This window comes from Ursus arctos, unplaced genomic scaffold, assembly GCF_023065955.2.
Source record: "Ursus arctos isolate Adak ecotype North America unplaced genomic scaffold, UrsArc2.0 scaffold_16, whole genome shotgun sequence".
NCBI classification, from domain to species: Eukaryota; Metazoa; Chordata; class Mammalia; order Carnivora; family Ursidae; genus Ursus; species Ursus arctos.
This window is the reverse complement of record NW_026622830.1, coordinates 20772792-20783022: the sequence shown is the minus strand read 5'-3', so window position 1 is coordinate 20783022 and position 10231 is coordinate 20772792.

Genomic DNA, 10231 nt, shown 5'->3' with positions numbered 1-10231 from the left:
TGCCCTGTGTTACACGCCCACGAACAATGGTTGGATTTCCATTTTGTCCACATGCTTTCCAACACTTAGTGTTGTCTCTTTCTAAAAATTACAGCCATTCTAGTGGGTACGAAGTGGTATCTTGTAGTTTTGACTTACATTTCCCTAATAATGAATGATGCTAAACATCTTTTTATGTGCTTCTTAGCCACTCGTGTATCTTCGTTGGTGAATGTCTACTCAGATCCTTAACCCATTTCTGAATTGAGTTGTTTGTCTTTTACTGTGTGTATGAATTTTGAGCATTCTTTACGTACTCTGGATACAAGTCCTTTCTGTGATTTGCAAATATTTTCTCCCATTCTTGGGTGTCTTTTCACTTTCTTGATGATGCTGTTTGTAGCATAAAAGTTTTTAATTGTGATGAAATCTAACGTGTCTATTTTTTTTGGTCCGCCGTTTGTGCTTTTGGTGTCGTACCTAAGAAGGCTTTGCCTAACTCAAGGTCATGAAGATTTATTCCTATGTTTTCCTCTAAGAGTTTTATGGTTTTAGCCCTTACATTTCTGTCTATGATCCACTTTACTTGATCTTTGTGTGTGCTGTGTATCTATACATTCAGCTGTCCTACCATCATTTGCTGAAAGACTTCTTTCCCCCACTGAATGGTCTTGGCATCCTTGTTGAAAATCATCTGCCCGTAAACGCAAGGGTTTGTTTCTGGATTCCCAAATCTATTCGCTCGATCTATCTTATCCTTAATACCAGCACTCACTGGCTTGATGACTAGTTTTGTATTTAGTTTTGAAATTGAGAAGTGTGAATCTTCCAACTTAGTTCTTCTTTTTCAAGATTGTTTTCACTCTTTAGGGTCCCTTGCAATTCCATATGAATTTTAGGATCATCTTGTCAATATCTGCAAAATAAAAAAAAATAAAGCCAACTGGAACTTTGATGGAGATTGCCTTGAATCTGTAGATCATTTTGGAGAGAATCAGCATCTTAACAATATCAAGTCTTTTGATCCATAAACATGGAATGTCTCTCCATTTATTTAGATCTTTTACTTCTTTCAACAATGTTCTATAATTTTCAGTATACATCTTGCACGTCTTTTGTTAAATTTACTCCTAAAAATTTTATTCTTTTTGATACTATTGCACATTGAAATTTTTTCTTAATTTCATTTCAGAATATTCATTGCTATTGTATAAAAATACAATTGATTTTTGTATACTGAACTTACATTCTACAACCTTGCTGAACTCACTCATTACTTCCAATAACTTCCTACTTGTTTCTTAGGATTTTCTGCATATAAGATGATGTCATCTACAAAGAGAGATAGGTTTATTTCTTTCCGATCTGGATGCCTTTTTTTTTTTTTCTTAACTGATTGCTCTGACTTGAACCCCCAGTACAATGTTGAATAAAAGTGGCAAGAGTAGACATCATTGGTTATCTTGTTTCTGACCTTAGGGAAAAAAACATCTAGCATTTTGCCCGTGAGTATGATGTTAGCTGTGGGGTTTCATAGATATCCTTTATCAGGTTCAGATCACCCATTTTCTGAAGGCCTTGTTTTGTTATATGAATCATGCCCCTTTCACATGCCAATCATTCTCTTTGGCCACTACCTTTTCCACATCATTCCGATGATGACCTCAATGACTGTGAAGGTGTAGCCTCCAGAAATTACCAAAACTCTCCAAGTCATGACGAATCAGCAGAGAGAGAGAGAAAAAGAAAGGGAGAGAGAGAGAAAGAGAGAGAATCACCTCCCTCAATCAAGTTACAATACTTCTGCTCACACAATTTAACGCAGAACTGGCTCTTTGGTGACTGTAATCATAATGTGGATTCCTTGATGAGCTTCAACTAAATTAGTGGTTCTCAACCCCGTCAGTCCAAAGGCCGCTCCCCTTAATAACTTTATTGAGGTAAAGCACTGTTACGTGTCACTTTGGCTGGGCCGCAGGATTCAGAGATTTGGTCAAACATTATTCTAAGTGTTTCTGTGAGCGTATTTTAAAGATGAGATTAACATTTAAATCAGTAGACTCTGAGTAAAGCAAATTACCCTCCATAATGTAGGTGGGCCTCGTTTAATCAGTTGAAGGCCTTGCTAGAAAATGACTGACCCTCCTCTCCCTCCAGGAAAGGAGAATTCTACCAGCAGACTGCCTTCAGACTCAAAGTGCAATATTGGCTCTTCCTTGGGTATCCAGTCTGCTGGTCTACCCTGTAGGTTTTGGACTTGACAGCATCCACAATTGTATCAGCCAAATACTTACAAACAACCAAAAACAAAACCCCCACCACACTACACACAGATAAATATAGATAATGATATAGATGTCTCTTTCTCTCTATGAACACAACACACCCAGAAAGTGCACATAAGTGCACAGCTTGATGGATTTTCACAAAATGAACACAGCAGATCAAGAAAGAGGATGTGACCATCACCCAGAAGTTCCCTTGCGCTTTCATCCAGTCTCAAACCACCCAAATGTAACTGCTGTCCTTTCTAACAGATCCGTTGTGCTGGTTTTAGAACATTATATAAATGATATCATTCCGTACACACTCTTTCGTGCCTGGTCTCTTTCACGCCTGGTCTCTTTCACACACCTGCACGTTCGCCTGGGATTCACCTGCGTTGCCGTGGGTAGTGCTGAATCGTCCGTTCTTCTCACGGTGGAGTGTTCCCTTGTGCAGCTCACCTCAGTTCAGGGATCCATTCGGCTTTGATGGAGAGTCCATTGTTCCCAGATTGGAATTCTTATAAATGGTGCCGCTGCCAACGTTCTTGCACGTGTCTTTTGGTGAACATGCTATCACATTCTAGTTTTGATAGCAATTTTATGCTTCCTTTCATTTTAATTTTCCGAAATGAAATTCACAGATGATAATCTCCCAACGCCCTTCTATGTCAACACGATGCCGAGGCTGTGATATAAAGGAGGCATAAAAGGGAAGTGATTCATACTAAAATCTTGTGTATTTCAGTGTGTTCCTGGGCACAACTACCCAACAAGACACAATAACCTGTATCTACTCGTAATGAATAACTTTGGATTCCAGAGGCATAGGCAGGCCAGACACCAGCGCACACAAGCAGTGCAAGGAAATGACAGGGCAGGAGGCGCAGGTGGAAATTAAACCAAAAACTGTTGTTAGGGCAAGAAGCAACAGCCCCGACTTATTTGTGTGTGGTAAGCGAGAGAGAAACAACCTGAACTGAAGTAAGGAGAACGTGCCAAGCCACACTGCAGCCTGTCAAATGGGGAGATGAGGAAGGTGAGCCTCCGAGAGCAGTGACAGGTAATTCCCATTTTATGACACAGGACAGGGTAGTGGTGGGGTCCCACAGAAAACACATCTTCCTTAGAAACCCATTCCTTGGAGCGCCTGGGTGGCTCAGTTGGTTAAGCTTCTGCCTTTGGATCAGGTCATGATCCCAGGGTCCTGGGATGGAGCCCCGCTTTGAGCTCCCTGCTCAGCGGGCAGTCTGCTTCTCCCTCTGCCTCTGCCCCCACCCCCCTGCTCATGCTCTCTCTCTCAAATAAAAAAATAAAATCTTTTAAAAAAAAGAAAGAGGGGCACCTGGGTGGCTCTGATGGGTAAGCGTCTGCCTTCGGCTTAGGTCATGATCCCAGGGTCCTGGGATCAAGCCCTGTTTCAGGCTCTCTGCTCAGCGGGGAGCCTGCTTCTCCCTCTCCTTCTGCCTGCCTCTGTCTCTCTCTGTCAAATAAATAAATAAAATCTAAGAAAGGAAAGAAAGAAAGAAAGAAAGAAAGAAAGAAAGAAAGAAATAAAGAAAGAAAGAAAGAAAGAAAAAGAAAGGAAGGAAGGAAGGAAGGAAGGAAGGAAGGAAGGGAGGGAGGGAGGGAGGGAGGGAGGGAGGGAGGGAGGGACCCATCCCTCAACAGAGGCACACTCTGTCTTTAGATCTTAAAAAAAATGCACTTCGTGATCACGTCCCTCATTAGGCAGAGGCGATGAATGCGTGGATCACAGAAGCAAGCTTTCCATCCGACATTGTGGAGAAACCTCCGGGTGCATCTGAGTAAGATTGAAAAACAACGTGTTTTTTTTTTTTTAATCTCAACGTGGAATTTTTATAATGTAGATTCAAAACAGCTATCCTTAAAAAAATTCAGGGAGATTTCTTGGCATCTCTAACTTACTAATATTTGGCTCTAAGCCCATAAAAAAGGAGTTACACATGCCTAGTAAATATTTACAGCTGGCCCCACCGTTTTTGCGGTTACCGCATTCATGCTCTGGAACCCCTTTCCTCGAAACGCGGAGCTGGTGACGGCCTCCTGCATTGACTAAGCACACCATCCTTATTCTGTGTATGCTTCCCTGCTGTAACAAGCTTCTCGTAAGTTACTGAGCGCTCCTTATCACTTCTTGTATGAACCTTCCCGTACTGGGGTACATGAAAGCCTGACCTTTTTTTATTCGTTGTGATTTCATCTGATAGACATCTGTAAGCTGGGAAGACGTAGAGCAATTTTCACCAGAGTGAGACTGCTCTGTGTGATGTGGGATAGTCCTTGCCCCCTAAATGTCATTAGAGCCCCCCAGTTGTAGAAACGGCCAGAAATGACCCCATGAAGTCAAATGTCCCCTGAGAACTACTGGTTTAGACCTGCTTCGCCTCCATCCTCTCCTCTTCATTCCAGACTCCATCGTTGGGGTTTAGGGCCAAGTCCAAGGGTACACATTCACTGGTATTATATTTTGTGTTCTTTTTTTTTAAAGATTTTATTTATTTATTGGAGAGAGAGGGAGCACGAGCAGAGGGAGGGGCAGAGGGAGAGGGAGAAGCAGAATCCCCTGCTGAGCAGGGAGCCCGACATGGGGCTCCACCCCAGGACCCTGGGATCATGACCTGAGCTGAAGGCCGACGCTTCACCGACTGAGCCACCCAGGTGCCCCTATATTTTTGTTCTTATAATCAGCCCATAGGTCTTGTAGGTCAAAGTCCTTGGACATCCTGGTTCCAACATCCACTGTTTCCTTGCCTGTCCCAGCCACACTGTAATGGGCCATCTTCCCATCTTAGCGTGATTGATGGACATGTTGAACAGAATGGGGTTGGGGATCTAACCCAGTGTCTTTTCACCCTAGACCTTTCCTCGGATTAGCAGTGAGCTTATATCTTCTGGCTTCTGGTTATTTTTTAACCTCATAGAATGCAGCCCACATTTTATCAACTTGTTGTTAGAGTGCTAGGATGTTAGACCCCCATGGGGTGGAAAGAGCACAATTCAGAACAGAGAAGTGACTTGCCCAAGGTCACTTGGCAAATAAGAGTAAAAGCCAGGGTCCAGCAGGTTGCCCCAGGACTGACCCACTTCAGGCCCTGGAGGATTTAAATTCCTCTGATGACTATTCAGCAGCCTAGAGCCAATCATGCCCTGTTCTGATCTGGCCTAAAAAGGGGTGGAATCCAGGGGCCTGTCCCAGCCAAGCACCCTGTGTCTACAAGCCTATTTCAACATCTGGCAGTAACCCTTCCGGGGAATGGGCAGGGAGCCAGTGCTCTGCGGAGAGGGTGGGGTGAGCAGCCCATCAGATTAGAGACATCAGCATCTGCCTGCTCAGGCATCCGGGACAGAGTGGTGGACAGAGCCCCCAAACGGGTGACCTGGGCCCTAGACCCAGGCACGCAATCTCCATCCTTCAGGCCTCTGTTTCCCTACCTATAATGCGGGAGCCATCCCTCCTCCCTTGCTAACCTCCCAGAAGTATTGGAAGGAGCCAATAAAGAGAAGTAGACTGTTTAGGTCTTCTAGAATGTTCCAAAGGCATACTTTTTACTCTAGATGAGATGGGAGCCGCTGAAGGAGTTTGAGCGGCGGAGACAAGCCATTCGATTCAGGTTCTAATAGGATGTTAACGTGATGCTGTGTGGGGACTGGATCACATTGGGCAGGTGTCTGAAGCGGAAGGTAGAGTGAGGGGTTGCTGCGATCATCCGGGCAAGAGATGGTGGTGGCCGTGGTGGAGATGGTGGGAGAGCCAGCAGGACCTGCTAACAGATTGCATGTGATCGTGAGAGACAGACAGCGAAGACGATTCCAAGGACGGAGGGAGTTGCCAGTGTCTGGGAGAGATGGCTGGTTTGGTGGGCGAGAACGGGAACTCAGTCTGGGACATGTGAGGTTCGAGTCGCCTCAAACAGCCAAGTGGGAATACTGATCATCATTAAATAAATAAGCCCACTCGCCTCTTGCCAAGGAGCACATGACTTCAACAACACGCACTTGACTTTGTGATGGTAGCTTGGCCAAAACTCGGTGTGGGCTTCTAGAGCACCCACCCCTCCACCACTGTTCTCTCTTGGCTCCGTAGCACGCTTGCCTCATCGCCCACCTGCCTCCCCTTTGTACCTCACCTTCAGTCCTGCCAGATGGCAGCGGCTTTCTCCCTGAGATGCTCTGGCTTGACCCAGAAACGCCCATGTGAGCTCTACACCAGAGGCGGCCGATGTCGAAACTCAGGTCACCCCAAACATGGCCTCCATGGTGTGTAAACATCCACTCCATTGTTTTTGTGTGGTATGAAAACCCACGGTTTATTTAAGTGGATTATTATACACACGGAAGGGTTCTGGAACCAATCCCTGCCACTGAAAGGTAAGGAATCATTAGTGAGTCTCTCAGTCCACGAGCCTGTTTTCTCATCTGTAAAATGGGCATTAGGTCCTTGCCTGAGCCAAAGGGAAAGGCTAATCAGAGTGAGTTTCAGAGCCATGTCTTCCCGCCAGTGGCTCAGAGCTCAATGTGCTAGACCCGACCATCGGTGGTGCTAGAAACAACCCCTCTGGCTTCCAGGAAACCAAGGGCCTACAAATGGGTGTCACCCAGCAATGCAGGTCTGAGCTGAAGCTGGGACCCAGGCTCTCCCGACCCCAGTCCAGGGCACTGCGCTCACCCACTCACCTCCCTCGACCACATGCACACTCTGGGGGTCTCGGGACCTGAAGCAGTCCAAATTCCCCGTCAGAGAAAAATCCCCTCTACCCACTCCATGTTCTACCATGCCTGAGAGTCCCCTCACTCCTCCTTCCTCACTCCCTGGGCGCTCTCGCTGTCTGTCCTGCTGCCCATCTGCTTGGTATTACTCAGGCCTCCAAGGACTAGACTTTCAGAGAAGGGTCTGGACACCTGGTGTCCCACAGGTCCACAGAGCCGAGTACAAACTTATTACAGAGCATTGGCTGTGTGCCATAAGCCACGACACGCCAACAATCTCTTAGCCAATCCTCCTAGCAACCCCAAGAAGGTAAGCAGATGCCATTATTGGATCCATTCTACAGATGAGTAAACTGAGGCCCAGAAAGTTAGAAGACAGAGCTGGGACTCAAAAATAGCAGTTATCAGGCTCTTAATCACCACGCTATGCTGTCCAAAGACCTCACCCTGATCAATTCCTGCGGTCCCTGCTACAGGAAGCCTCTCTTCCCTAACTCCTGCTCGTCCGTGCTCATCTCCTGCCCATCCAGGAGAGCCAGACCTCTGAGGCAGTCTCCAGGGAAGATATGCCCAGGGTGAAAAATCAGAGAAGGCTGAAGTGGAGCCAGGTCAGAGTCAGGGCTAGAGACGGTACCAGGCCAGAGTCACCCTCTAGTATCTCCTACCCCCAGCTGAGGCCAGGGGCTGGGCCAAGCCCTGCAGGCCCAGGAAGGCTTTCCCCAGGGAAGGCCAGGCCCAGCCAAACAAGCCTCCTCCCTCTGCCAGCTCAGCCTGCCTGGCCCTGCTAGGGGCCTCAGTGGAAAAGCTGACCTCCCCAGAGCCGAGGCTGGGCTTGTCAGGGTGAGCACCCCCCCGCCCAGACTACCCCCAAGCTCCAGCCCTCTCCCCTGAGAATAGACCCCGATTCTGTCCCTTATCAGATGTTTTGGCCCTTTCTTTCCCCCAGGAGCAAGACACAGGGAGAGGAACCTCAGGAAGCCTGCAGGGGCTTTTGAGCTGTTCACTTCACAACTGGGGAAACTGAGACAGTGAGCAGGGACGTGATTTACCCAAGGCCAGTGAGCTAGTGAGGTGGCAGGCTGAACCCAGACGGTGTGACACTGCAGGGGCTCAGGAGAAGGCGGGACAAGCAGACAGGGTGCAGGGTGTGCAGAGTAGGGGGGTGTCAGCCTCTCCCCCAGCCCCTGCCGATTACTCCGATGATGCCAGAGTCCGCACTTTTCTGCTGAAGAGAGGGCTAAGACAGGGCGTCTCAAGACTGAGACCATTTCCTTGGAAAAGGAAAATAAACAATGAAATGAAACCAAAAACCAGACAAACCCATGATAAGTTGTACCCACTCCCACACCCGACTCTGAGTTATATAAGCTTATATGGGAAATCTGGAGATGGCTCGTGTCTTCATCCATTCACTAAACATTTGACCACTTACTGTATTCCAGGCCCTGTGCTGGGTGTTTGGGATTCAGTTATAAGCACACTAGTCCCAATTCTCCTGGAGACAGATAAGTCAAGAGGCAGTTACAAAAATGTGCAAATATGGCCAGCTCTGTGTTGAGCCCAGAGGCCCAGACGAGATGTGGGTGCCCAGAAAAGGTGCTAAACCCACCCTGGGGAGGAACATGATCAGGGAAGACTTCCAGGAGGAGGTGATGCTGGAGCTGTGCTTTGAAGGGTATGTAGGAGTTGGCCAGGTGGGTCAGTGAGAACAGCAGGGACAAAGCCCTGGGAGAACAGGAGAGTGAAGTTTCCCTAGGGAGCTGCTAGGAAGCCAGTCATCACAAAGCAAGGGTGGAGAAAGATGAGGCAAGGGCCATCCTAAGATGACCACTGGCCACCTCAGCCCTGGTGTTCATGTTTCTGGGTTCCCCCACAATCTGCTCTGACTCAGACTAGGTCAAGAGATGCTGCAGGGGTGCTGGGGACTGGGCCGAGGACGCTCAGCAAAGGTGGGAAAGCTGAAAGCCAACCAGTTTCTCTGGAACTTCCTAGAACAGACCCCTGACCTCCTGGCACATGCGTAGTTTAAGGGCAGGGTGGCCTCTTTTCTGAACCTGGATTTCCCATTTGGGGCTTCAACGGGCGGTAGGCTGTTTAGAGTTCATATCTGTCACTGCTGACGACGGTGATGAACACTTACCTTCACGGGGCCTGGCCCCCTTCCCACCCCGGGGGCCTGGCCTGGATCAGCACCTCCTAATATGGGTTCTGATTCTTGCCACACTGTGTTACGGAGGTGGCCAGAGAGGTCGACAAAGTTGCCCAGGGCTGCACAGTGGACCAGAAGCAGAGTGGGGGCTGGAGGGCCCCTGAGCGGGTGGGAGGAGGACTGTCCAGGTGCGGCCTCTGAAGCAGACCCGGAGACAGGATTTCTGTCAATGTGGTTGATTAGGGGGTGTCTCCAGGAGCAGCAGAAGCCGAATGGGGGAGCGGGACAGGACAGGGCAGGTTGAGCGAAGGTGTGTGCCAGGTAAGTCCCCCCTCTGGGCACATGGTGCAAAGAGCTGGGGTCTCTATTACCACCCACAGGCAGGCCTTGGTGGGGGGCTGCTCCCCATTGGAGTAGGCGGTGGGGGGGGGCAACCATTTCCAGGCACTTCCCCCCCCCCCCCGCCGGCCGCAGGCAAAGGGGCTTCCGGTGGCCTGAGGCAGCCCACGACAGAGACAGGTGCAGGCTGCTGGAAACGCGCGCACATCCGAAGCCGGCGCGTGGGAAATGGGAAAGAGATCTCAGGGCCTGGGCAGAGCACCGCCCAAGAGCTTCTGCTCCCGGGGCTGCGGGGAGCTGAGCAACCACCCCCGTCCCCGGGCAGCACCTGTGGCGGCCTTATCGTCTGCCACATGCTTCTGCATTGTCCCGCCTCCACGTGTGCACACGCTGTGCACACCCACTCAACCCGCAGCCAGCGAGACCCACGACCCACACACCACAGCGACAGGGGGGTCACTGGAATGGCCCTGTGTGGTCCCTGCCTTCCTGGAGCTTTGAACCTGGCTGGGGACACAAGTGCCAGACTACCAGGAGGTCACTGCAAAGAGATGTGGGCTCTGAAGGGAAAGGATGTGATTCTCTGAGAACAGAGAAACTTGACCTAAACCAAGGGTATCAGGGAGGGCTTCCCTGAGGAGGCGACATCTGAGCTGAGACCTGGAGGAGGGAGAGGCACAATACAGGCAGGGGGAGCAGCTGCTGACGCCTCCCTGACTGGGGCCTCTCAGCCCAGGATCTCCTGAGGAAGGTGTGTCCTGTTCAGGAC